The sequence below is a fragment of the Heptranchias perlo genome, unplaced genomic scaffold (assembly GCF_035084215.1).
Source record: "Heptranchias perlo isolate sHepPer1 unplaced genomic scaffold, sHepPer1.hap1 HAP1_SCAFFOLD_50, whole genome shotgun sequence".
In the NCBI taxonomy this organism is placed as follows: domain Eukaryota; kingdom Metazoa; phylum Chordata; class Chondrichthyes; order Hexanchiformes; family Hexanchidae; genus Heptranchias; species Heptranchias perlo.
The window spans coordinates 3,544,216-3,571,825 of NW_027139516.1; the positions used below are offsets into that span (position 1 = coordinate 3,544,216).

The 27,610-nt window shown below is 43.1% G+C and overlaps 7 non-coding genes across 7 annotated transcripts; 3 read left to right on the forward strand and 4 right to left on the reverse strand.

Annotated features, from left to right (window-relative positions):
• Window positions 1-3,891: 3,891 nt before the first annotated feature.
• On the reverse strand, window positions 3,892-3,963 carry trnag-ucc (transfer RNA glycine (anticodon UCC)). Its single transcript has one exon. It is a non-coding gene; the product is annotated as a tRNA-Gly (tRNA).
• Window positions 3,964-15,100: 11,137 nt separating this feature from the next.
• Window positions 15,101-15,174, reverse strand: trnan-guu (transfer RNA asparagine (anticodon GUU)). Its single transcript has one exon. It is a non-coding gene; the product is annotated as a tRNA-Asn (tRNA).
• A 2,852-nt stretch (window positions 15,175-18,026) lies between these two features.
• Window positions 18,027-18,114, forward strand: trnap-cgg (transfer RNA proline (anticodon CGG)). Its single transcript is given in 2 exon segments — window positions 18,027-18,062; window positions 18,079-18,114. It is a non-coding gene; the product is annotated as a tRNA-Pro (tRNA).
• Window positions 18,115-20,021: 1,907 nt separating this feature from the next.
• trnaa-agc (transfer RNA alanine (anticodon AGC)) lies at window positions 20,022-20,095 on the forward strand. The gene has a single exon. It is a non-coding gene; the product is annotated as a tRNA-Ala (tRNA).
• Window positions 20,096-22,769: 2,674 nt separating this feature from the next.
• trnal-cag (transfer RNA leucine (anticodon CAG)) lies at window positions 22,770-22,852 on the reverse strand. Its single transcript has one exon. It is a non-coding gene; the product is annotated as a tRNA-Leu (tRNA).
• Window positions 22,853-24,135: 1,283 nt separating this feature from the next.
• trnav-uac (transfer RNA valine (anticodon UAC)) lies at window positions 24,136-24,208 on the forward strand. The gene has a single exon. It is a non-coding gene; the product is annotated as a tRNA-Val (tRNA).
• A 661-nt stretch (window positions 24,209-24,869) lies between these two features.
• Window positions 24,870-24,941, reverse strand: trnaw-cca (transfer RNA tryptophan (anticodon CCA)). The gene has a single exon. It is a non-coding gene; the product is annotated as a tRNA-Trp (tRNA).
• Window positions 24,942-27,610: the final 2,669 nt, after the last annotated feature.

Here is a 27,610-nt window from a genome sequence, read left to right on the forward strand (position 1 = left end):
GGTGCTCTCTCTGCCCATAATGCATGGTGCTCTCACTGTTTAAAATGCATGGTGCTCTCACTGTTTTAAATGCATGGTGCTCTCACGGTTTATAATGCATGGTGCTCTCACTGCTTATAAAGCATGGTGCTCCCACAGTTTGTCATGCAGTGTGCTCTCATTGTTTAAAATGCATGGTGCTCTCACTGTATATAATGCTTGGTATCTCACTGTTTACAATGCATGGTGCTCTCACTGTTTTTAATGCATGGTGCTTTCACAATTTATAATGCATGGTGCTCTCACAGTTTAAAATACAAGGTGCACTGTTTTAAATGCACGGTGCTCTCACAGTTCAAAATACAAGGTGCACTCACAGTTTAATATACAAGGTGCACTCACAGTTTAAAATACAAGGTGCTCTCACTGTTTAAAATGCACGGTGCTCTCACTGTTTATAATGCACGGTGCTCTCACTGTTTAAAATGCACGGTGCTCTCACTGTTTAAAATGCATGGGGCTCTCACTCTTTATAATGCATGGTGCTCACACTGTTTTAAATGCATGGTGTTCTCACTGCTTACAATGCATGGTGCTCTCAATGTTTATAATGCATGTTGCTCTCACTCTTTATAAAGCATGGTGCTCCCACTGTTTCTAATGCAAGGTGCTCTCACTGTTTATAATGCATATTGGTCTCACTGTTCATAATCAATGCTCCTCTCACTGTTTGTAATGCATGGTGCTCTCACTGTTTAAAATGCATTGGTCTCTCACTGTTGATAATGCATGGTCCTCTCACTGTTTAAAATGCATGGTGCTCTCACTGCTTATAATGCATGGCGCTCTCACTGTTTATAATGCATGGCGCTCTCACTGTTTATAATGCATGGCGCTCTCACTGTTTATAATGCATGGCGCTCTCACTGTTTATAATGCATGGTGCTCTCACTGGTTGAAATGCATGGTCCTCTCACTGTTTAAAATGCATCGTGCTCTCACTGTCTATAATGCTTGGTATCTCACTGTTTATAATGCATGGTGCTCTCACTGTTTAATGTGCATAGTGCTCTCACTGCTTATAAGGCATGGTGCACTCACTGTATATAATGCATGGTGCTCTCACTGTTTATAATGCATGGTGCTCTCACTGTTTATAATGCACGTTGCTCTCACTGTTTATAATGCATGGTGCTCTCACTGTTTATAATACACGTTGCTCTCACTGTTTATCATGCATGTTGCTCTCACTGCATTCAATGCATTGTGCTCTCACTGTTTATCATGCATGTTGCTCTCACTGCTTATAATGCACAGTGCTCTCACTGTTTATAATGCATGGTGCTCTCACTGTTTATAATGCATTGTGCTCCTACTGTTTATAATGCATGGTGTTCTGACAGTTTATAATGCATGGTGCTCTCACTGTTTAATGTGCATAGTGCTCTCACTGCTTGTAATGCACGGTGCACTCACTGTATATAATGCATCGTGCTCTCACTGTTTATAATGCATGGTGCGCTCACTGTTTATCATGCATGGTGCTTTCACTGTTTATAATGCATCGTGCTCTCACTGTATATAATGCTTGGTATCTCTCTGTGTATAATGCATGGTTCTCTCACTGTTTATAATGCATGGTGCTCTTACTGTTTATAATGCATGGTGCTCTCACTGTTTATAATGCATATTGGTCTCACTGTTCATAATCAATGCTGCTGTCACTGATTATAATGCATGGTGCTCTCACTGGTTATAATGCATGGTGCTCTCACTGTTTATAATGTATGTTGCTCTCACTGTTTATAATGCATGGTGCTCTCACTGTTTATAATGCATGGTGCTCTCACTGTTTATAATGCACGTTGCTCTCATTGTTTATAATACACGTTGCTCTCACTGTTTATCATGCATGTTGCTCTCACTGCATTCAATGCATTGTGCTCTCACTGTTTATAATGCTTTGTGCTCTCACTGCTTATAATGCACAGTGCTCTCACTGTTTATAATGCATGGTGCTCTCACTGTTTATAATGCATTGTGCTCCTACTGTTTATAATGCATGGTGTTCTGACAGTTTATAATGCATGGTGCTCTCACTGTTTAATGTGCATGGTGCTCTCACTGTTTATAATGCACGTTGCTCTCATTGTTTATAATGCATGGTGCTCTCACTGTTTATAATGCACGTTGCTCTCACTGTTTATCATGCATGTTGCTCTCACTGCATTCAATGCATTGTGCTCTCACTGTTTATAATGCTTTGTGCTCTCACTGCTTATAATGCACGGTGCTCTCACTGTTTATAATGCATGGTGCCCTCACTGTTGATAATGCATTGTGCTCCGACTGTTTATAATGCATGGTGTTCTGACAGTTTATAATGCATGGTGCTCTCACTGTTTAATGTGCAGAGTGCTCTCACTGCTTGTAATGCATGGTGCACTCACTGTATATAATGCATGGTGCTCTCACTGTTTATCGTGCACGGTGCTCTCACTGTTTATCGTGCACGGTGCTCTCACTGTTTATCATGCGTGGTGCTCTCACTGTTTAAAATGCATGGTGCTCTCACTGTTTAAAATGCATGGTGCTCTCACTGTTTATAATGCATGGTGCTCTCACTGTTTACAATGCATGGTGCTCTCTCTGCTTATAATGCATGGTGCTCTCTCTGTTTATAATGCACGGTGCTCTCACTGTTTTAAATGCATCGTGGTCTCACTGTTCATAATCAATGCTGCTCTCACTGTTTGCAATGCATGGTTCTCTCACTGTTTATAGTGCATGGTGCTCTCACTGTTTATAATGCACGGTGCTCTTACTGTTTATAATGCATGGTGCTCTCACTGTTTATAATGCATATTGGTCTCACTGTTCATAATCAATGCTGCTCTCACTGATTATAATGCATGGTGCTCTCACTGTTTATAATGCATGTTGCTCTCACTGTTTATAATGTACGGTGCTCTCACTGTTTATAATGCACGGTGCTCTAACTGTTTAAAATGCATATTGGTCTCACTGTTCATAATCAATGCTGCTCTCACTGATTATAATGCATGGTGCTCTCACTGTTTATAATGCATGTTGCTCTCACTGTTTATAATGTACGGTGCTCTCACTGTTTATAATGCACGGTGCTCTAACTGTTTAAAATGCATATTGGTCTCACTGTTCATAATCAATGCTGCTCTCACTGTTTGTCATGCATGGTGCTCTCACTTTTTTAAATGCATGGTGCTCTCACTGATAACAATGCATGGTGCTCTCACTTTTATAATGCATGGTGCTCTCACTTTTATCATGCATGTTGCTCTCTTAAAATCTATCGATCTCAGCTTTGAATATAACTCAACGACTGAGCATCCACAGCCCTCTGGGTTGTAGAGAATTCCAAAGATTCACAATCCTTCGAGTGAAGAAATGTTTCCTCATGTTGGTCCTAAATGGCCGACCCCTCATCTTGAGAGTATGAGCTCTCGTTCTTGACTCTCCCGCCAGGGGAATCAGACTCTCAGCATCTACCCTGTCAAGCCGTCTAAGAATTTTATACATTTCAATGCGATCAACTCTCATTCTTCTAAACTCCAACCAATATTGTCCAATTTTGCACAATATTTCCTCATACTACAATTGCAGCAAGACCTCCTCACTCTGATATTCCAACACCCTTCCAAAAAAGGCTAACATATCATTTCCCTTCCTCACTCTCATTCGACCCTTGGCAAATCAGTATTTCCAGCATGTTTTTCCTCTTTTCCTTCGATAGGGAAAATAAATGAAGGTTGATAACATTTTACTGCAATTACACTCGATTCTGTCTTGGAAACAATTTCCAACTGAACTGCATCAAATTCGATTGTAAACTTAAGAGTTTCTGATGGAAATAAACTAATAAGAACACTTAATTGCGATGGCTGGGAATCGAACCCGGGTCAACTGCTTGGAAGGCAGCTATGCTCACCACTATACCACCATCGCTGAAAATAATCAACATTAAAATAGTTCCCAAACATCAGATCCTGAACAGACACTGCAGGCTGTTGGATTTTGTTCTTCATTTTCACTGGTTTCTGACGGATCCTTTCTCGCTCTGTTGCAGTTCCTGTTTCCGCCCAGTGGATTTCACCAACCCCCAATCAATGGAAATTCCACACCAGCCAGTAATTCTTCACCTGATATCGGACTGAAGAGACAGTCGATACCTGCAATACTTGACCAGCTGGAAATACATTTTACCACAGCTCACATCAGCCATTGAGTAAAGTTAAATAATTCCATTAAATCATTACAGAGACCTGAATACCAACTGGGCAGGAATGGCAGCTTAATATTCAAGTACATAAGAACTTTAAAAAGGACAGGGAAATAGGGAAAGGAGGAGGAGCAGCAATATTACTAAAGGACAATATTACAGCAGTTCAAAGATAGAATATCAGTGAGGGTGAGCGGGCAGTGTAAACACTCTGAGAGAGACCCATCACAAGTGCCCCCACTGTACTCCTCCAGAAGGTATAAGAAGGGCGAGTGCGGGAGGATTTCTTCATTCTTTGTGAAAGTGTTTGTGAGATTGTGGAAATGTCTGGAAGAGGAAAAACCGGCGGTAAAGCTCGGTCCAAGGCCAAGTCTCGCTCATCCCGGGGCGGACTGCAGTTGCCCATGAGCCGTGTTCACAGGCTCCTGCGAAAGGGGAACCATGCTGAACGTGTGGGTGCCGGAGCCCCCGTCTATCTGGCTGCTGTGCATCGAGTATCTGACGGCTGAAATCCTCGAGGTGACCGGCAACGCGGCCCTGGACAAACAAGAAGACCCGCATCATCCCCAGACACCTGCAGCTGGCCATCCGCAACGACGAGGAGCTCAACAAGCTGCTGGGACGGGTGACCATCGCTCAGGGTGTTGTCTGATATCCAGGCCGTGCTGATGCCGAAGAAAACCAGCATTGTGAGCTCCAAGAGCAAGTAAACCGGCCAAGGCTTAATCTGATAACCCAAAGGACAGGACCAACCTTATTGAAATCTTTGAAGAAGGAACAGAAAGTTTAGACAAGTTTAATGCAGTAGATGTGATATATTTGGGTTTTCCGAAGGCCTTCTATAATGTACCACATTGTAGACTCATGGCTAAGTTCGGAGCACGTGGAGTCAGGTCAGGTGGCAGAATGGATAGTAAGTTGGCTTCAAAACTGAAAGCCGAGAATAGAGGTTAAGGGTCGCTACTCAGACTGGGAAAAGGTGGGAAGTGGAGTTCCAGTTGCTGGGACCACTGTTCTTCACAATTTACATTAACGATTTGGATTCGGGAATCGGAAGTACAATTCCAAAATTTGTGGACGACACCAAATTGGGGGATTTAGTTAATACAAACGAAGAATGCATCAAAATGCAAGAGGGCATTAATAAACTTGCAGAATGAAGAATCAGGAGGTCACACACTGCTTGGATAATAAGAGTCTAAACGGGATAGAGGAGCAAAGGGATCTAGTGGTACAGATACACAAATTACTAAAAGTAACGACCCAGGTTAATCAGGTCATAAAAAGACAAATCAAACACTAGGATTCATTTCTAGAGGGATAGAGTTGAAAAGCAAAGAAGTCATGTTAAACTTGTATATAACCTTGTTTAGACCAGACTTGGAATACTGCGAACAGGACTCGTCTCCATATTATAGACATCGGGGCATTGGAGAAGGTGCAAACAAGATTCACAAGGATGATACCAGAAATGAGAGGATATTCTTATCAGGAAAGGCTGAACAGACTGGGTCTCGTTTCACAAGAAAAGAGAAGGCTGAGGGTTGATCTGATCGAGGTTTTTAAGATAATGATAGGATTTGTTCGGATAGATGTAGAGAAAATGTTTACACTTGTGGGGAGTCCAAAACTTCAGGTAATAAATATAAAATATTCACTAATAAATCAAATAGGGAATTCAGGAGAAATTGCTTTACCCAGAGAGTGGTTAGAATGTGGAACTTGCAACTACGAGGTTGTATCTGAGGCAAATAACAGAGGGACATTTTAGGGGAAGATAGATCAGCACATGAGGGAGAAAGGAATAGAAGGATATGCAGATAGGGTTAGATGAAGTAAGGAAGGAGGAGGCTCATCAGCAGCATAAACGCTGGCATAGATTAGTTGGGCAGAATGGCCTGTTTCTGTGCTGTAGGTTCAATGTAACTCGATGTAAAGGCTCTTTTCAGAGCCACCCTCTGCACCTGTGAAAGGACTGGTGACTGTCTGAAGGGAAACGCTAATATCATGCTACCAGTGTGGCTTTGAGCTGCTTTTGTTTCGTTGTGGACGAGATGAGGAATTAATGGGACTGGAGTCGGGGCAGTGACCACAGTCCGGTACTTTAAACGGTGACTTATAGATCCCAGCCCACACATCACCAGGTTTCTTATATTTATTTAAACTACTTGCCATGCTGGGCTCGTAAAGAATCACCAGAACTGCTCGACTAACCTTTCTACATCTGTGGAATTCAGCGCTTCGCTCCGTTTCTGTTCTATTTTGTTGGATTATTTACATAACGCATCAAACTCACTGGGGAATCACTGAAATGTAACTCTGTACAGAAACAAATAATAGTGAATTGCCTGGTGCCCAGGAGATCAGGAACATGACTCGCCTTTCGTCCTGTTAACGAGTAAACCGTGTTTAGAGTCCAACGACCCGCTTTGGTTCCATATGGGGGATTAAACAGAGAAATCGGGAGGGGAGGAGACAGTCAGAGTGACAGAGCGGAGAGTGGCCTCTGATCTTCCAGCTCCACCTCCAGTTCTCTCCATTCGACAGTTTCAAACCGTTTATCGATAATAGAACCGAACCTCAGCGCTCCGCACAAACCATGACAGACCCGGGCTTCATATTCAAGGATTCCCAAAAACCAGAAGCTTTCAAATAAGCCCCGTTACAATGAGAAATCGTTAATATTCCTGCCTAAATACAGTCCATTCAATAACAAGTCAACTCGGCTCCTCCATTTCAGTCTGTTTCCCTGTTCTATCTCCCCACACATCCCCTCCCAGACGGGTTCAGCGTTTCACAAACACCTTATTGCAGCTTATTTGGAGAATCTCATCTGTTGGGGTTTGAGTTATGACGTGGAGTTTCTCCGCCAGTGTTACCGTCTCACAGAGACTCTCGACCTGAATCTGTGAAAGGATTATGACCATGAACTGGGACTGGAGCCGAAACATCCCCAGTTACAGTGAGGCCCGGCCCGGACATCTCATTCTCTCTATTTTATATCAGACAGTATCCCACTTTCATGTCCAGCAATAGAGAGAGAGATAGACAGTATCAGTCTCACACTTCCGATCTGTGTCCAAATCACGCTCAATAACAGTATCCATCTTCATATACAGCACCAGAGAGAGAGAGGGAGGCAGACACGGTGAGAGAGACAGAGAGAGCGGTGAGACACAGTGATAGACAGACGTTAACAGTATTAGTTCCAGACTGACCGGGAAAGTGCGATTTTATCCAGAAAGATCGCGTTGGAGAGACAGAAGATGCAATCACATCTCTCACTGATATTGTACAAGGATCAGAAACACTATTAATCCCACACTCAGGGACAGTACAGAGAGGGACAGAAACAATGGGTCACATTTAACTCTCTAATGCCTGTTGTACTATCTGCAGTTTTACAGCTCAGGGCTGTTCGATATTACTCTCAGTGACCTACAGTTTCACTCCGGTTAAATTAATCTGCGACTGTTGCTGCCTGATATTAACCCTACACGGTCCCAGCAAATACACCGACTCCCACTTTCCTCCCATGTTTCTCCAGGATTGGTTTGAGAAATCCTCTCTCAGTCACACATTATAGGGGCCATTAATGAAGAGAATCCATTGGCTGATTTCACAGCCGCTCACTTTATCTCTGAAAGGCTCTTTACCATCAAAAGACCCCTAGAGAAACAGCAGGGATGGAAACATCTAGTTTAATAGTTGGAGATTGTGAAGTCAGTCTGGATTCCAGCGTTAGGCACTGGTGGAATCCCATCTGTTTCCCATTCTGCTGCCTGTTCCTGCACTGCCTGTGGACCCCATTCCCTCTGACCTTTCCCCCAGTCCCACTTCCTTTGCTCAGACTCGGAAAAATTCCAATTGGGGAAAGTTTCCATCGATTTTTGGATTGGGAATTGTGGGCGCCATTCCCTCAGTGAGCGGAAGAAGATGGTTTAAAACAGCCGGGAATGGAGAGATCACGGCCCCCGGGGGAAGGGAGCAAAGAGCAGCCTCGTTACAGCAGATCATCGCTTCGGGACCGTGTCCGCAGATGGGCTCAGACATCGGCATTGAGTCCCGGGGAAGTTCAGGGGGAGTCCGGGGGGCTGTTTGTAAGAGGCGGAGTGCATCAGGAACTGGTCACGTAACATGGAGTGAGAGGGGGGGAGGGAGAGGTCATTCTCGGGCTGTGTTTGTACAGGGTGTGTCCAGGGGAAGGGAGAGAGAATGGGAAGAACCTGCTATTAAAATCATTGCTGCTTTCTCTCCCCAAACCAGTCGTGAATGGTCCTGGTTTAGTTCCAGCCTCACCCTGTTTATTGTTATTGGACAGTGAAGAGTGGAAACAGAGCCGGACAGTAAGGATGTGGGGAGTTATACAAAGAACATCTATTGCAGGCATCAGGTGAGAAGTGTGAAGGACACATTTTAAACAGCGGCTGTTTGGTTTCGGTTGAACGGTTAGTCCCATGGGAGAGGGGATTAGAAACCTGACCTGTACAAAGGTCCCTGCTACATCGGGTCGTCCCATTCATGGATCAGTGCAGGGGTTGGGCCGTGTCTGGATGTCATTAAATTGTTGTAAAACGGCCCAACACCCCTGGTATGCAGAAGCTGAGTGCTGCAGTACTGCAGTGGAGTCAGACACTGACACTGTTTGTATCACTGGATTTCATTTGTGGATATTCAAAATGATCATTAACAGAGATATTAAACTGATCACTTCTGTATTTTCGACCTCACATGTTTCTGAGTAACAAGAGATAATTTTCTTTCCACATGCAAACCCTTGACCGATCCAGAATAAATGTGATGCTTCCTCCACCCGAGGCAGAAGGAACAGTACAGCCAGCTCCTTCTCACACACAGTAGGTATATTATCACTCACAGAGCACAGAGACACAGACAGGTCATCAGTTCCACAGTCTCAGACAGCAGGAGTAGTCAGTCCCACAATGATCACAATTTCCAGAGACACATTTTCAATGCAACAGTCAAGCAGAGTAGGTGAGGCTGACACTGTTCCATTTCCCCCTAACTCAGTCCCGCTGAGAGGTAGATACAAAAATCCCAGTCCAAAATCACACTCTCAGAGTGAAAGGCACTGTGTCAATCTCACAATAGGGCAAAATTAGCTACGAATTAAATACCAGATAGAAATCACACATGGTACCCGATTCAAAGGTAGAGAATGAATCCCAATAATGTACCCCGAGATTCAAATTGAATACTAGCCCAGAACTCTCACACACATGACTTTAATACATGCAATATCCATTCGAAAAGTGTATCATATGATACAAATTGCATACAAGTCCAAAACTCAGGTAGAGTATTTCAGTGAGAAATATTGAAAGATAGTAAACCTGAGAAACAAATTAGATACCTGTTCAGAATGCACTCCTAGAATGAGATTTAAAGATAGTGTACCAATTCTATTAGTGCAGACAGAGATACACATTACATACCAGTCCAAAAATTCCATACAATATCAGACTGAAAGATACGGTATCAATTCCATTTCTGCAGACTGATCTACACATTACATACCAATTCAAAAATGTCACCTTATCAGTTTGAGAGATACATTATCATCCACAATAGTACTCACAGAGATACAGATTTAATAGTACTCCAAAAAGCACACAAATAATCTGATTAAAACCTCCAGCATCAAATCCTAAAGTATGTCCATATTTACCAATTAAACAAGGAGTAAAACGATTTAAACATTGAGATATTAAAGCTACAATATTGAACGCCATAATGTAATCTGAGAGAATAATTACGTACAGATACAGAATGAATCTCACATTCAGAGAAAGTACCAGAGACACACAGACACAGAATGAATCCAACTCTCACAGATGCAGAAGGAATCCCAAACTCACATACAGTACAAGAGACTGACAGACACACAGTTAATCCCAGACTCACACACAGTGCCAGAGACTGACAGGTACAGTATGAATCCCACACTAACATGCAGTATGAGTAACTGCATATATAGGATGCATTCAACTCCCACATACAGTACTGGAGACTGTATATACAGAATGAATCCCACACTCACATGGAGTACCAGAGACTGACAGATACCGAAAGATTCCCACACTAACACACAGTTTTATATAAAGAATGAATCACAAACTCTCACACACACTGCTGACAAGATACAGAATCAATTCCAAACTCACACACAGTATGAGAGAGTGACAGATACAGAATGAATCCCACACTTACACACAGTACCAGAGACTGACAGATACAGAATGAATCCCACATTCACACACAGTACCAGAGACTGACAGATGCAGAATAAATCCCACACTCACACACAGTACCAGAGACTGACAGGTACAGAATGAATCCCACACTCACACACAGTACCAGAGACTGACAGATACAGAATGAATCCCACACTCACACACAGTACCAGAGACTGACAGATACAGAATAAATCCCACACTCACACACAGTACCAGACACTGACAGATACAGAATGAATACCACATTCACACACAGTACCAGAGACAGACAGATACAGAATGAATCCCACACTCACACACAGTACCAGAGACTGACAGATACAGAATGAATCCCACACTCACACACAGTACCAGAGACTGACAGATACAGAATGAATCTCACACTCACACACAGTACCAGAGACTGACAGATACAGAATGAATCCCACACTCACACACAGTACCAGAGACTGACAGATACAGAATGAATCCCACACTCACACGCAGTACCAGAGACTGACAGATACAGAATGAATCCCACACTCACACACAGTACCAGAGACTGACAGATACAGAATTAATCCCACACTCACACACAGTACCAGAGACTGTCGCAGCATGAAATGGTCCTTATCAAAGTCACAAATGATACCCTATGTGACCACCACCATGAAAAATTATCCCTCCTCATCCTTCTCAAATAAAATATCTCACCGTGCTGTTATGCTGTTCGACTAGTTTCCTCTCTCTGCTCTTATTTGGAATGTGTTGCTATTCCATCTGACAACACTTGGTATCATCGTATTATGTTAGTCCACAAGAGGAGATCATTCGGCCCATCGTGCCTGTGCCGGGTCAAACACACGTATTCGTTCAAAATTCGTTCAGAGATAGATTGAGTGCTTTGTTATCAGAAAATTGCCTGAACCCCCACAGTCTACAGCTTTCCACCTCGCTATCAACCACACGGCCTATTTTTGTGTCACCCGCAAATGCCTTTATCATGCCTCCGACGTTTAAGTCCAAATCGTTCATGGATATCACAAAAATCAAAGGACCAAGTACCGAGCCCTGCAGCACCCCACTGGAAACAGCCTTCCAGCCGCAAAAACACCCGTCGACCATTAACTTCCTGCCACTGAGCCAATTTTGTATCCAACAAGCCGCATTCCCTTGGCACCCATGGGCTTTTACTTTTTTGACCAATCTGCCATGTGGGAACTTTTCAAAAGCCTTGCCAAAATCCACGTAGACTTCATCAATTGCGCTACCCTCATCGATCCTCTTTGTCACCTCCTCGAAAAATTCAAATAGGTGAGTCAGACACGACCTCCCCTGAACAAATCCATGCTGACTGTCCTTGATTCGTCCGTGCCTTTCGAAGTGACAGTTTATCCTGTCCCTCAGAATTTATTCCAATAATTTGAAATGGAGTCTTGCTCCTGCTTGCTGCAACAACAGATCAGGCGGATAGATGCACTCAAGGCCTGGCTAGCTCAGTCGGTAGACTTTTAATCTTGGGGTTGTGGGTTCGAGCTATGCATTGGGCAAGTATCATTTTACACTTTTATGCTGCTTTCACTGGCCAACAGTGCAGAAATGATGCAGAATAAATCAAGAAATCGATAGTCAGAATGACCGAGCGATTCAAGGCGGTGTTTTGAGGTCGTAATCTTTTCTGGAGGCGTGGGTTCGAATCCCACTTCAGATATTTTTAACTTTTACGTGGAAATGTTTTATTTGTGGATTAGGCTGCAGCTGATTTTTCTGTCAAGTTGATTTGCTCCTCCAACAAAAGCAACTGGCTTTGTTCTGGACATGTGACTTGAGAAGTTTCGAACGGTGAAATGTTTGACATATTAATGACCTGGACAAAGAAATAGAACGGCAGTGGGAAACATTTAAAACGATGATCAATAGAGTCCAGGAGAAATATATCCCACTAAAAAGCAAAAACAAACTAGCCAGAAATGACACACCAGGGATGAATAAAGAAATAAGGGCAAAATTGAAACTGAAGAAAAAGGCACACACAAGACAATAAAGGAGAGAGGGGAATGTGAAAAGACTGGGAAAGAAGTCCAAAGAACTATTAGAAAGGCAAAAAGGAATATCAAAAAAGCAAAGTATTCGAGACACATCAACAGCAAAAAAAAATTTAGGATAGAAATAGGGTCACTCAGGGATACACACGACAAACTCACAGGCAATGACAGCGAAATGGCAGAAATATGAAATAATCACTTTGCTTCAGTATTTACCGGGGAGACTGGTATTGTGGGCATGACAGGAGAAAAAATAGATCAAAACAAATAAAGACATTTAAGATCGAAAGGGGGGCGGAGGGGATAATTGATAATCTCATCAAACTTAGAGAGGAAATTTCCTGTTTGTAGCCTAACCAGAGTTTCAAACCGCTCAGCCACGCTAATTTCCGTATTACTGTTCAGGAGCTCATTTCACAGGGACACGATTACTGCGCTCCATTCAGGGAGTCTCAGTGAAAGGCGGAAATTGATCTATTAATAGAATCATAGAATAAGACAGCGCCATTCGGATGCCATTCGGCCCATCGTGCCAGTGCCAGCTCTCTGAAAGAGCTGTCCAGTTAGTCCCACTCCCCTGCTGTTTCCCCAAAGCCCTGAAAATGTTTCCATTCAAGCGTTTATCCAATTCCCTTTTAAAAACTGTGAGTTAAGAAAAACAATATTGAAAGGGGTGCTGGGGCCTCTGCAGCGTCGATGTAGAGTGTGTGATGATTGAAGTTATCAAGATGGTTGCTTTACACATGGTATGTTGTGCAATCATCCTGAAATATCTTCAATATCCAATACAAATTGAATTGCAAACCTGACGGACAAACACTGGAAAACAAGTCACGAGTGAACGCAAATCATCTGGGACCCGTTTTCAGCCTCACGGCACTTTAAATAAAGTGAAATAACTTTGCATTGAAAAGATTTAGAACTTGCTTCTGAGCCTTTATCTGTTCCATTTCTTAAAGTTGCTGGCGACTGATGATGTACACGCCTCTGCTCCCTCTATTGAACAAGAAAGGAGGTGTTTGACGTTGACCGGACCTGTTGGTTATGAGCTCATCCTTTACATTGAGTGTGTTCGCGTGCTTCAAACGGCGTCAACTTTAGCCCAGCGGTGAACTTCGCAGCAAACAAGTTCATCACCGTCTCACCGCGGGCGCTGACTGACATATTTATTGTTATTTTTTTCAGACCTAAATAAACGGTAACCGTGATTTTAAATTTGCACTCAGTGATTTTTAGGTCGTCGCCTTTAAATGTTTCAAAGGCGACTCCTAATTTATGATAGTCCGGCCATTTCAACAGCCGTGTTGAAAACAAAACATGTCTCTGCTTTTCGCGTCTTTTTTCGAAAGGCAAAAAATATATTTCCCGTAAGCTCTGAAGGATGGACAAGTATATTTCAGAAAGCAGAAGCAAGTTCACCGAGCTTAAATCGTCTGATCACGTTAAAGGCGCTACATATGTATATATATATGCAAGTAGTTGCTGTCTGTTTCTATGGTTATCTTTTTCCTGTGTGTGTCCATCTGCAGGTCGATTTTGAATCAATACCAGTGTTCGTGTCAGTTTGTTGCATGAATTAAATGAGAGTATCGGGCGCTCCCCTCCCTGCCACTGGGTAGGTACTGAGTCAGGGTTTCCACCAAACTTCTGTTTTTTTTTTGTGAAAAAGCAATTAAAACCTTCATTCGGGAATTAGCCCGTCTCATGTGAGCGGTGAAAGAAACAGTGACCCCGATGTGATGTGAACACGCAGACTTTTCATCTGGAGGCAGACCTTTGCGCCACGCACTCTGAAAACAGGATCCTCGATGTTATTATATATATGAATGTTTCTCAAACACCATTTCATATATTGGTTGAATAGATAGGGCTTATCAGATCTCCCCCAGATCCCACGGGGTGTGAGACAATATTGGAAGCAGCCTTCACCCCCAATATCACGCTGGCATTCATCGCCTGCTCTCAGCGGACTGCATTAACAGGGCTGGGAGATATGGACTTTGTTCACATTATTCAGCAATGTGAATCGTTTAATATTTAATCATTTTTAATAGGGACAAGGTTTCAAAATGTTTCCGCTCGGTTTCGAACCGGAGATTTTTCGCGTGTTAGGCAAACGTGATAACTACGACACTACGGAAACCTGACATCAACCGCTCCCTGTTAGGGATATAACCCCTCAGCCAAACTAATTTCCGTACTGATGTCCAGGAGCTCATTTCACAGGGATACATTTACTGCGCTGTATTTCGGAAGGCTGCAGAGAAGGATCGGTGGAGATGGTCAGTCAGGGAATCCCAGAGCATCGCGCCCACACAAACATTTCACTGTTTTTTTTCATGTGCCTGATATCCGACCGCAGTGTAAATTATGGCGAATCAGGCATGCTCAGATGACATTGTTCACAGAGTGTTTTCTTGTCGCCAAATCACACATTAGAAAACTTGAAATGAGATTAAGAGATCGGAGCCATTTAAAGTGCTCCCAGTTACTGCAGATCAGGAATTAAAACCTGGCATCGGCTTCAGGGCGATCAGAATTCGGCAATGAATCCGAAAGTGGGAAGAAAAAGGTGCAATTTCCGTCCCTGGGTGGGCTCGAACCACCAACCTTTCGGTTAACAGCCGAACGCGCTCACCGATTGCGCCACAGAGACCATCTGTTGCTTTTTTTTTGCAAGATACACTAAAGCAGCGAGTGAACTAGCCAAAGTTTCATGTGCAGCCACAGAAATGCAATTGTCCACGATCAGTGTTACTTTTCCAGAAATAAATGATGGGACATTGTTTATGGAAACATGGAAACGGTCTGGTCTCGCTCGCAGCATCGATATCACCGCCAACCAGCTCTCCTGCAACCGGCGCGCCCACTGGTGCTTTGTCTGTTGCGAAGTCGCACTGTGGGAGATCCTTCGTCACACTGACTGCAGCGGTTCAAGGAGACGGCTCACCACCACCTTCTCAAGGGAAATTCGCGATGGGCAATCAATGCTGGCCTCGCCAGCGACGCCCACATCCCATGAACAAACAAAGAAAAAGTATTCTGAGCGTCCTGACGCTGATGTCAGGTTTTGAACCCTGATCTGCAGTAACTGGGAGCGCTTGAAATGGCTCAGACCTCTTAATTTCACCCACAACATCAGAGTAACTGTTCCAGGGGAACATGCCGACTCAGCTGCGTCTTGGCCGCCTGTCTGATCTGTTTTTTATTCGTCTCCAATTCCGTTTCCCAAAGCGTATCGACAGATTCACAAAGCTGTTTGTCATTTCGGTTCCTTTCGATTTCTCCAGCTCCGGACTGGCAATAATTTGAAAACCTGGTTGCAACCCTCCACCTTGCATCGTGTCCAGGGATGGGTTATGTGGAGAGACTGGACAATCTGGGATTGTTCTCCTTCGAGCAAAAAAAGTTCAGGGGAGATTTAATAGAGGTATTCAAAATTATGAGGGGATTTTGATAGAATGGATGGGGAGAAGCTGTTTCCATTGGCAGGAGGGTCGATAACCAGAGGACACAGCCTGCATTTTTCTGGCGCCTTTAACGTAGTAAAACGTCACAAGGTGCTTCACGGGAGCGTTATTAAACAAAACTTGACACTAAGCCACATTAGGAGATATTGGGACAGGTGACCAAAAGCTTAGTCGAAGAGGTAGGTTTTAAGGTATGTGTTAAAGGAGAGAGAGGCGGAGAGGTTTAAGGAGGGAATTCCAGATCTTAGGTTGCTGAAGGCACAGCCGCCAATGGTGGAGCGATTTAAATCGGGGATGCGCAAGAGGCCAGAATTGGAGGAGCACAGAGATTTTTTTTATTCGTTCATGGGATGTGGGTGTCGCTGGCAAGGCCAAAATTTATTGCCCAAACCTAATTGCCCTTGAGAAGGTGGTGGTGAGCCGTCTTCTTGAACCGCTGCAGTCCGTGTGGTGAAGGTTCTCCCTCAGTGTTGTTAGGTAGGGAGTTCCAGGATCCAACGGCGATGAAGGAACGGCCGATATATTTCCAAGTCGGGATGGTGTGTGACTTGGAGGGGAACGTGCAGGTGGTGTTATTCCCATGTACTTGCTGCCTTTGTCCTTCTAGATGGTTGAGGTCACGGGTTTGTGAGGTGCTGTGCAAGAAGACAATCGAGTAACAAGTCGAGCAATGTATTCCGCTCAATCATTGATCATTCCATTCAGATCTTCTGCTTTTCAGCTGCACTTCCCCCCAAACATTGCAAATAATTTTGCTCAGTATTTGTTTCGCTTGTTTAATATTTTGTTCTCCGGCTTAGCTAGATTAATATTTCATTTCAATTATCAATGACAGGGAGCAATGAACAATGAACTAGTGAGCAAAGTTTCGTTTATTATTAAAAAGCAGTGATTCCGAAATTATCCAGGCTGATATGAATGGTATAAGAAGTAGTGATTTCGACATGATTTAAATACGCAGCCTTCAGAATCCAGATTCAGACGCGCTACCGTTTCACCACGAGGTCTACTGATGGCGTAGATTATATGTATATATTATATATACTTATTATATACTTAAATATATATGTTTGATGCAGTGTTCCCTTGTGGTTGGGAATAGTTCATTGCACAAAAATAATTCAAGTCTGTGAGACATTTAATGTTTTTTTAATCGCCATTAATACGTTCTGTTGCACACTTAAGTAAATGCTAACTTGTTTGCCAAGTGACAATTAAAACGTCAATAAATCTTTGTGTTTTGTATGTCATGAACTTTTATCCCTTCCCGTTTTACATACTGTATTTTAGGAGTCTGCTTAAAAGTGTTTAGTGCTTATTATACCAGGAATCTGGTGTAGCCGTTGTTAAATTTAAAAAGGTTTGTAGCCCCTTTCATGCATGAACAAACTCGACCCTGGAGGTTTATGGGGAGCAAGTCCCAACAACATGCTTCCCTCCGAGGTTAAATCGGGGACTTTCTGCGTGTAACTGGTGAACATGATAACCGCTGCACTATGGAAATGAGAAACTTTTCGTTCTTAGCTCTGAAGGAAGTGTCTCGGGAAAACATGAACTGTTGACTCTCTTTGCACTGACTCTTTTCACGAATATTTCATCGATCGAAACTGTCCAAGTCACAGGGAAAAAATGTCAAAGTCATTAAACTCCCGAATTAGCCCCAAAATCTATCAATCTCAGTTTTTAAATTTTCAATTGACCCCCAGCCTCAACTGCTTTTTGAGGGAGAGAGTTCCAGAATTCCACTCCCCTTTGTGTGAAGAAGTGCTTCCTGACATCAACCCTGAACGGCCCAGCTCTCATTTTAAGGTTATGCCCCCTTGTTCTGGACTCTCCCCACCAGAGGAAATAGTCTCTATCTGCCCTGTCAAATCCTTTAATAATCCAAACACCTCAATTAGATCACCCCTTAATATTCTGCACTCAAGGGAATGCAAGTCTGGTCTTTGCAACCTGTCCTTATAATTGCTTATCAAGGATAGCCAACAAAAAGGGTTTTACGACGGCTGGCTCTTTAATGCGTTGGGCTTTGTCAACGGGCTCGTTGGTCTAGGGGTATGATTCTCGCTTCGGGGTTGTCTGTCCAAATATGTGAGAGGTCCCGGGTTCAAATCCCGGACGAGCCCTTATTTTACTCTTCAACTTCCAAAGACAGAAAAGTATCCAAATCAACCCACATGAGTGAAACAATTCCAATGTTTCATACTATTACCAAACACAACTGCCCAACGTGGTTCTGATGAAAGGTCATTGACCTGAAACATTAACTCTGTTTTTCTCTCCACAGATTCTGCCTGACCTGCTGAGGGTTTCCAGAATTTTCGATGTCATCAGAGTATCACTTCCCTCATCACCTAACTGCACTCCTCCACTAGATGTCGCCTTGTGGTGCAAGCAGGCTCCTTCCGCACAGCCCGGTGTTCTGCTTTAGGCATTAATTATAACTATAACTTTGGAACTTGTTAGTTAAAACATATGGCCTTGCCCATTGACCAGAGAGCAGAATGGTGTTTGTCTCTCACCAGTACAGCCCTTTCCCGCTTCGTCAGCTTGGAATGATACGTAGCATTCATACAGATGTCACACCTCTCCTGCTTCCCTGTGAAGCTGGTAAGACGAATAGCACACAATGCTGTCTGACACACATACACACCAGCTCTGAATGATTTAAAGGCCTTGTTATGATTGTCAGAGAATTGTTTATATCAAAAGGATAATTAAACTTATGAGTAATATGATATCAGCTCCGATCCAAGAGTTTCTGGACTTCAGAATCTACTCGTCTCTATATTAAACATATGCATGCATATAAAATGAAGCAAATCTGTCTGATGATTGTAGTTTCGTTCTCCCAACAGAGATTTATACTTCCTTACTTAAGAGGCAAAAGGTAAAGGTTAATATTAATTCAATATAAAGACTAACTCTTTCCTTATAATACAGATACCCCAAACTAATATAACACCTCAAACTGATAGAGCTTCTCAAATTAAAACAGTACCTCAAACTAATACGGTACCTCAAGCAAATACAATACCTGAAACGGATAGAGAATCTGAAACTAATATAATACCTCAAGCTCATACATCATCTCAAACGAATAAAGTACCTCAAACTAATACAGTACCTCAATCAAATACAACACCTTAAACTAATACAGTACCTCAAACCGATACAGAACCTGAAACATAAATTAATACCTCAAACTAATACAGTACCTCAATCTAATACAGTATCTCAAAGCAATAAAGTACCTCAAACAAATACAAAACTTAATCCAATACAGCACCTCAAACTGATGCAGAATCTGAAATTAATATTTTTTTTATTCGTTAATGGGATGTGGGTGTCGCTTTCGAGGCCGGTATTTATTGCCCATCCCTAATTACCCTTGAGAAGGTGGTGGTGAGCCGCCTTGTTGAACCGCTGCAATCCGTGTGACGAAGGCTCTCCCGCAGTGCTAATAAGTAACAGACAAAGCAGCGATTAGCGCGCCGGTTGCAGGAGAGCTGGTTGGCGGTGATATCGATGCTGTGAGCGAGATCAGACCGTTTCCATGTTTCCACAAACAATGTTCCTTCCTTTATTTCTGGAAAAGTAACACTGATAATGGACAACTACATTTCTGTGGCTGCAACATGAAACTTTGGCCAGGTGACACGCTGCTTTCGTGTATCTTGCAAGAAACCACACCGGTTGGTCTCTGTGCCGCAATCGGTTAGCGCGTTCGGCTGTTAACCGTAAAGGCTGATGTTTCGAGCAAGAAAACACTCAATGAACAATATCATCTGCGCATGCCATTCGCAATAGTTTAAACTGCGGTCGGATAACAGGTACATGAAAAAAACAGTGAAATGTTTGTGTCGGCGCGATGCTCTGGGATTCCCTGCCTGACCATCGCTACCTGTCCTTCTCTGCAGCCTTCCGAAATACAGCGCAGTAAATGTATCCCTGTGAAATGAGCTCCTGGACAGTAATACGGAAATTAGTTTGGCTGAGGGGTTATATCCATATCACAGAACTTGAAGCATCAGTTTTCCGTAGTGTAGTGGTTATCACGTTTGCCGAGCAAGCGAAAGGTCCCCGGTTCGAAACCGGGCGGAAGCATTTTGAAACCTTGTCCCCATTAAAAATGATGAAATATTTAACGATTCACACTGCTGAATAATGTGAACAAAGTCCACATCTCCCAGCCCTGTTCATGCAGTCCGTTGGGAGCAGGCAATGAATGCCAGCGTGATATTGGGGGTGAAGGCTGCTTCCAAGACTGTCTCACACCCGGTGGGATCTGGCGGAGATTTGATAAGCCCGATCCATTTAACCAATATATGAAACGGTGTTTGAGAAACATTCAAAAAATATAATAACATCCAGGATCCTGTCTTCAGAGTGCGTGGCGCATAGGTCTGACTCCAGATCAAAAGGCTGCGTGTTCACATCACATCGGGGTCACTGTTTCTTTCACCGCTCACATGAGACTGGATAATTCCCGAATGAAGGTTTCAATTGCTTTTTCACACAAAACATAACAGAAGTTTAGTCTAAACCCTGACTCAGTACCGACCCAGTGGCAGGGAGGGGAGCGCCTGATAGCCTCATTTATTTCATGCAACAAACTGACACGAATACTGGTATTGATTCAAAATCGACCTGCAGATGGACACACACAGAAAAAAGACAACCACAGAAACAGACAGCAACTACTTGTATATATATATATATATATATATCTGTATATATCGCCTTGAACGTGGTCAGACGATTTAAGCTCGGTGAACTTGCTTCTGCTTTCTGAACTGTACTTGTCCATCCTTCAGAGGTCACGGGAAATATATTTTTTGCCTTTGGAAAAAAGACGCGAAAAGCAGAGACATGTTTGTTTTCAACACGGCTGGTGAAATGGCCGGACTATCATAAATTAGGGGTCGCCTTTGAAACACTGAAAGGAGACTACCTAAAAATCACTGAGTGCAAATTATTTAAAATCACGGTCACTATTTATTTAGGTCTGAAAGAAATAACAATCAACATGGCATGATGTGGAGATGCCGGTGATGGACTGGGGTTGACAATTGTAAACAATTTTACAACACCAAGTTATAGTCCAGCAATTTTATTTTAAATTCACAAGCTTTCGGAGGCTTCTTCCTTCCTCAGGTGAAAGTTTGTTGGAAACGTTTGTCATTTCCAACAAACGTTCACCTGAGGAAGGAGGAAGCCTCCGAAAGCTTGTGAATTTAAAATAAAATTGCTGGACTATAACTTGGTGTTGTAAAATTGTTTACAATAAACATGGCAGTCAGCGTCCGCGGTGAGACGGTGTCGAACTTGTTTGCTGCGAAGTTCACCGCTGGGCTAAAGTTGAAGGACGCGAACCCACTCAATGTAAAGGATGAGCTCAGAACCAACAGGTCCCGTCAACGTCAAACACCTCCTTTCTTGTTCAATGGAGGGAGCAGAGGCGTGCACATCATCAGACACCAGCAACTTTAAGAAATGGAACAGATAAAGGTACAGATGCAAGTTCCAAATCTTTTCAATGCAAAGTTACTTCACTTTATTTAAAGTGCGGTGAGGCTGAAAACGGGTCCCAGATGATTTGCGTTCACTCGTGACTTGTTTTCCAGTGTTTGTCCGTCAGATTTGCAATTCAATTTGTATTGGATATTGAAGATATTTCAGGATGATTGCACAACATACCATGTGTAAAGCAACCATCTTGATAACTTCAATCATCACACACTCGACATCGACGCTGCAGAGGCCCCAGCACCCCTTTCAATATTGTTTTTCTTAACTCACAGTTTTCAAAAGGGAATTGGATAAACGCTTGGATGGAATCATTTTCAGGGCTATGGGGAAACAGCAGGCGAGTGGGACTAACTGGACTGCACTTTCAGAGAGCAGGCACAGGCACGATGGGCCGAATGGCATCCGAATGGCGCTGTCCTATTCTATGATTCTATTAATAGGTCAATTTCCACCTGTCACTGAGCCTCTCGAAATGGAGCGCAGTAATCGTGTCCCTGTGAAATGAGCTCCTGAACAGTAATACGGAAATTAGCGTGGCTGAGCGGTTTGAAACTCTGGTTCGGCTCCTAACAGGAAATTTCCTCTCTAGCTTTGATTAGTTTATGAATTATCTACCCCCTTTCGATCTTAAATCTCTTTATATTTTTTTTGATCTCTTCTTCTCCTGTCATGCCCACAATATTTGTCTGCCTGGTAAATACTGAAGCAAAGTGATTATTTAATATTTCTGCCATTTCGCTGTCATTGCCTGTGAGTTTGTCATGTGCATCCCTTCGTGGCCCTATTCCAATCCTAAATTTTCTTTGGCTGTTGATGTGTCCAGAATACTTCGCTTTTTTGATATTCCTTTTTGCCTTTCTAATAGTTCTTTAGACTTCTTTCCCAGTCTTTTCACATTCCCCTCTCTCCTTTATTGTCTCGTGTGTGCCTTTTTCTTTAGATTCAATTTTGTCCTTATTTCTTTATTCATCCCTGTTGTATCATTTCTGGCTAGTTTTTTCTTGCTTTGTCGTGGGATATATTTCTCCTGGACTCTGTCGATCATCGTTTTAAATGTTTCCCACTGCTGTTCTATTTCTTTGTCCCGGTCATTAATATGTCAAACATTTCACCATTCAAAACTTCTCAAGTCACATCTGCACGACAAAGCCAGTTGCTTTTGTGGGAGGAGCAAATCAACTTCGCAGAAAAATCAGCTGCAGCCCAATCCACAAATAAAATATTTCCAGGTCTTGGTAAAAATCAGCAATGTCAGAAGTGGGACTCGAACCCACGCCTCCAGAAGAGACTGCGACCTGAACGCAGCGCCTTCGACCGCTCGGCCATTCTGATTACCGATATCATACTTTATTCTGCATTATTTCTGCACGGTTGGCCAGTGATAGCAGCGTGAAACTTAAAAATGGTCCTCGCCGACTGTGGGGCTCGCACCCACGATCCTGAGATTAATAGTCTCATGTTCTACCAACTGAGCTAGCCAGGCCTGAGTACTAATAACCGCCTTATCTGTTATTGCAGCAAGCAGGAGAAAGACTCCATTTCAAATGAGGGACAGGATCAACTGTCACTTCGAAAGGCACGGACCATTCAAGGGCAGTCAGCATGGATTTGTTGAGGGGAGGTCGTGTCCAACTCACCTGATTGAATTTTTCGAGGAGATGACAAGGAGGATCGATGAGGGTAGCGCAATTGATGTCGTCTACATGGATTGTAGCAAGGCTTTTGAAAAATTCCCACATGGCAGATTGGTCGAAAAAGTAAAGGCCCATGGGATCCAAGGGAATGTGGCTTATTGGATCCAAAATTAGCTGAGTGGTAGAAAGCAAAGGTTAATGGTCAACGGGTGTTTTTGCGGCTGGAAGGCTGTTTCCAGTGGGGTGTCGCAGGGCTCGGTACTTGGTCCTTTGCTTTTTGTGGTATACATTAACGATTTGGACTGAAGCGTAGGGGGCATGATTGAGAAATTTGCGGTTGACATAAAAGTGGGCCGTGTGGTTGATAGCGGGGAGGAAAGCTGTGGACTGTGGGGGTTCAGGCAATTTTCTGATAAAAAAAACATTCAATCTGTCTCTGAACTTATTTTGAACGAATACGTGTGTTTGACCCGGCACAGGCACGATGGGCCGAATGATCTCCTCTTGTGGACTAACATAATACGATGATACTAAGTGTTGTCAGATGGAAAAGCAACACATTCCAAATAAGAGCAGAGAGAGGAAACTAGACTAACAGCATAACAGCACGGTGAGATATTGTATTTGAGAAGGATGAGGAGGGATAGTTTATCATGGTTGGAGTCACATAGGGTATCAATTGTGACTTTGATAAGGACCATTTCATGCTGCGACAGGGGCGGAAACCTGATTGGAGAGATTCAGCCCGGGCGCGGCCCCATCGTGTGCGGTGAGACGGAGGGGGACGGGTGGAAGCAGCATAAAAGTTTAAAACGGTACTCGCCCAACGTGGGGCTCAAACCCACTACCCTGAGAGTTTTTAAAGATAAGGGGGAGCAGCCACTGTCTGTGTCTCCAGCTGCAATGGAAAGAACACATTCCAAGTCCGAGCAGAGAGAGCACACCATTCAGCTACCCATTGTGTTACATACTATGCCATCGGTTTCCGTAGTGTAGCGGTTATCACGTTCGCTTTACACGCGAAAGGTCCCCGGTTCGATCCCGGGCAGAAACATTATGTTGGAACTTGGTCTCAACAAACATCCAGACCGATTTTCTTCTCCTTCCATAAAGGGAGACAGTGGCTGTTGCCGTCTTCTTTGTCAGCTGCATCTTTTTCTTCATTAAACAGATAATTTTGAGTGAGAGAAAACTGATCCACAGTGACGCTCTTTTCAAGTTTTATTCTCTTTTAATCTGGAAGGATATATTGGCTTTGGACAGAGTGGCTTTTGAAAGGAGTTAGTCGGGTGGGATGGGCAAACCTTTTCCAATGGTGGGGGACAATGGAATACGAACCAACCATCTCCCAAGTTCTCCCGAATTCTCCGGTGCAATGGGAAACCGACCAACAAAAGCCCTTTCATTGACCGTGGAGGTTCAGACAATTTTTGGCTAACAAAGCGCTCAATCTATTTCTCTTGTCTCTTTCCCGATGTTTCCGGATACTGTCTGCATCTCTGCCCTGTGTTTATCTCACTATGTGTCCACCTGCAGGGTGGTTTTTGAACGAAGATGTGTGTTTGTCTTCTGTTATTTGCATTAAATAAATGAGGTCATCAGGTGCTTCCCTCCCGGCCAGAGGCAGACTTTCGAGCAGGGTTCTGTTAATTGTGAAGACGCAAAGAAAACTTGAATTGCAGAATTGTTCAAACCGGCGACCAGGGAAAAAAATGTGACCCCGACGTGATTTGAACACGCAACCTTCTGATCTGGAGTCAGACGCGCTATCGTTGCTCTACGAGGCCTGGCTGCTGCATTGCGTGTTTGTTTCAATCAATGTTTGTCAAGCACCGCTTTAGAGATCCGAGATTGGTGGAATGAGTTGGCTTTCAAATCCCCGCCCACTCCCACCGGATGTCAGGCAGCATCAGAAGTCGCCGTCACCTGTCAGCGGCAGCAAGGCGCTCGCTTCCATCGCCTGCTGTCAGCGGACTGCAGCAAATCCAATTCCATTCATCCTGCACCCAGAATTATCACATCACAGGAAATGGATGTGGGAAACTGCTCAAGGTACATAACAGGAGGGGATCTTCTGAAAAACATTTAGACTTTCCGTGTTTAGACTTCGATTGGAACTGCAAAAAAGAACGTGTGAAAATATAAACTATGGGTGTGATGTTTATACATGTAGGAAACTGCTCAAAATACATAACAGGATGGGAATCTTCTGAAAAACACGTGGACTTTCGATGTTTGGACTTTGGTGAGAACTGCAAAAATGAACGTGTGAAAATATAAATTATGGGTGTGATGCTTCTATTTAAAGTGAATGTTTGTTTGCGGATTTCTCCCGTTACTGTCGCAACTATGGGTTGTTAATCCATCAACAATAACTTCCGCTTGATTTTAGCCCGAGTGGTTACAAAATAGCAATTTTAATAGACTGATTACAACAGAGTTGCACTATAGGTGTCTTCAACATTACATTCAACAGTATTATTATCATAATACAACTGTCTACAGATTACATTAATGACAAGCAATCAACACAAACTGACCTGTCTGCGAATCCAGGTAGATCAGACCTGACCTTTGCGGACTGCCTGTGGAAATGGACTTCTGACTATCCCCTATTGAGAGCTCTAACATTTGAGAAGGGAACATGCCCGATCTTTATACGATTCGGCTGCATTGTTCTGTACGTCAGCACCACTGATCTTAACTCATGGTCGTAAACCATCCCACTTTGCTGACTCTCAGAAACCACCAAGGGTTGTTTATTGTCTTAGTTTTTTTTAGACTTTCTCCGTCATCAGGTTTTGGATAATTATACTAGGTTAGCACAACCTGGAATTCAGGTGTCCAGGCACTCAAGTTTCTCTGGACATCAACATTTCATAGTTTCTCACCATTTCAAAAATATTCAGTTCTCTGTTCTTCCTACCAAAGTGAATAACCTTATATTTCCCCACATTATACTCCATCTGCCACATTCTTGCCCACATGCTTAACCTGTCTGTATCCCTTTGTAGACTCTTTGTGTCCTCTTCACAGCTTACTTTCCCACCTAGATTTGTATCTTCAACAAACTTGGATACATTACACTCGATCCCTTCATCAAGTCATTACAAGTCGTCTATAGGCATATAAATAGCAAACTGGTAGTGAGAGGAGGGGTATGAACGATTAGGAACCAAAAAGGAGATCTACACATGAAGGCACAGGGCATGGCTGAGGTTCTAAATGAGTATTTTGCATCTGTCTTTACCGAGGTAGAAAATGCTGCCTAATCACAGTAAATCACATTAAATGGGGAGGTAGTTGAGATACTGGATGGGGTGAAAATTGATAAAGAGGAGATCGTAGAAAGGCTGGCTGTACTTAAAGTAGATAAGTCACCTGGTCCGAATGGGATGCATGCTAGGTTGCTGAGGGAAGTAAGGGTGTAAATTGCAGAGGTCCTGGCCATAATCTTTCAATCCTCCTTAGATACAGGGTTTGCTGCCACAGAACTGGAGAATTGCAGATGTTACACCCTTGTTCAAAAAAGGGTGTAAGGATAAAACCAACAACGAGATGCCAGTCAGTTTCACCACGATGGTGGGAAGGTTTTAGGAATGATGATCTGGGACAAAATTAATAGTCATTTGGACAGGAAAGCCACTTTGGATTTGTTAAAGGCAAACCGTGATTGAGTTTCGTGATGAATTGACAGAGAGGGCTGATGAGGGCAATGTGGTTGATGTTGTGTAAATGGCCTTTCAAAAGACGGTTGATAAAGTGCCACAAAATAGACTTGTCAAAATGGGCGATAGTGGATGCTTCCTTATTCTTTAAAAGCGCTTTCTTTTATTTCACTCAACAGATAACTTTGAATGAGCGAAAACTGATCCACAGTGAGGCTTATTTCAAGTTTATACCCTTTTAATCTGAAAGGATATATTGGCCTTGGAAGGAGTGCAGCAAAAATTCACCAGATTGTTACCAGGGTGCAATAAGTTAAATTATGAGAAGATGTTGTATAAATTAGGTTTAAAATCACACAAGTCACACTGCAAAACGTTTTCATTTTTGATACATACATTAATGACCTGGACATGAGTATACAGGGTATAATTTGAAAGTTTGCAGATGACACGAATCTCGGGAATGTAGTAAACAATGTGGTGGATCGTATCAGACTTCAGGAGGACATAGAAAGCCTGGTGAAATTGACTTTAATAATAGAGGCATAGAGTACAAAAGCAGCACAATTATGCTAAACGTTTATAAAACACTGGTTAGACTGCAGCTGGAGCATTGTATTCAATTCTGAGCACCGCACTTTAGGAAAGATGTCAAGGCCTTGTAGAGGGTGCAGAGGAGATTTACTGGAATGGTAACAGGGATGAGGCACTTTAGTTATGTGGTGAGACTGGAGAATCTGGGATTATCCCCTGAAAGCGCAGAAGGTTAAGGGGAGATTTGAAAGAGT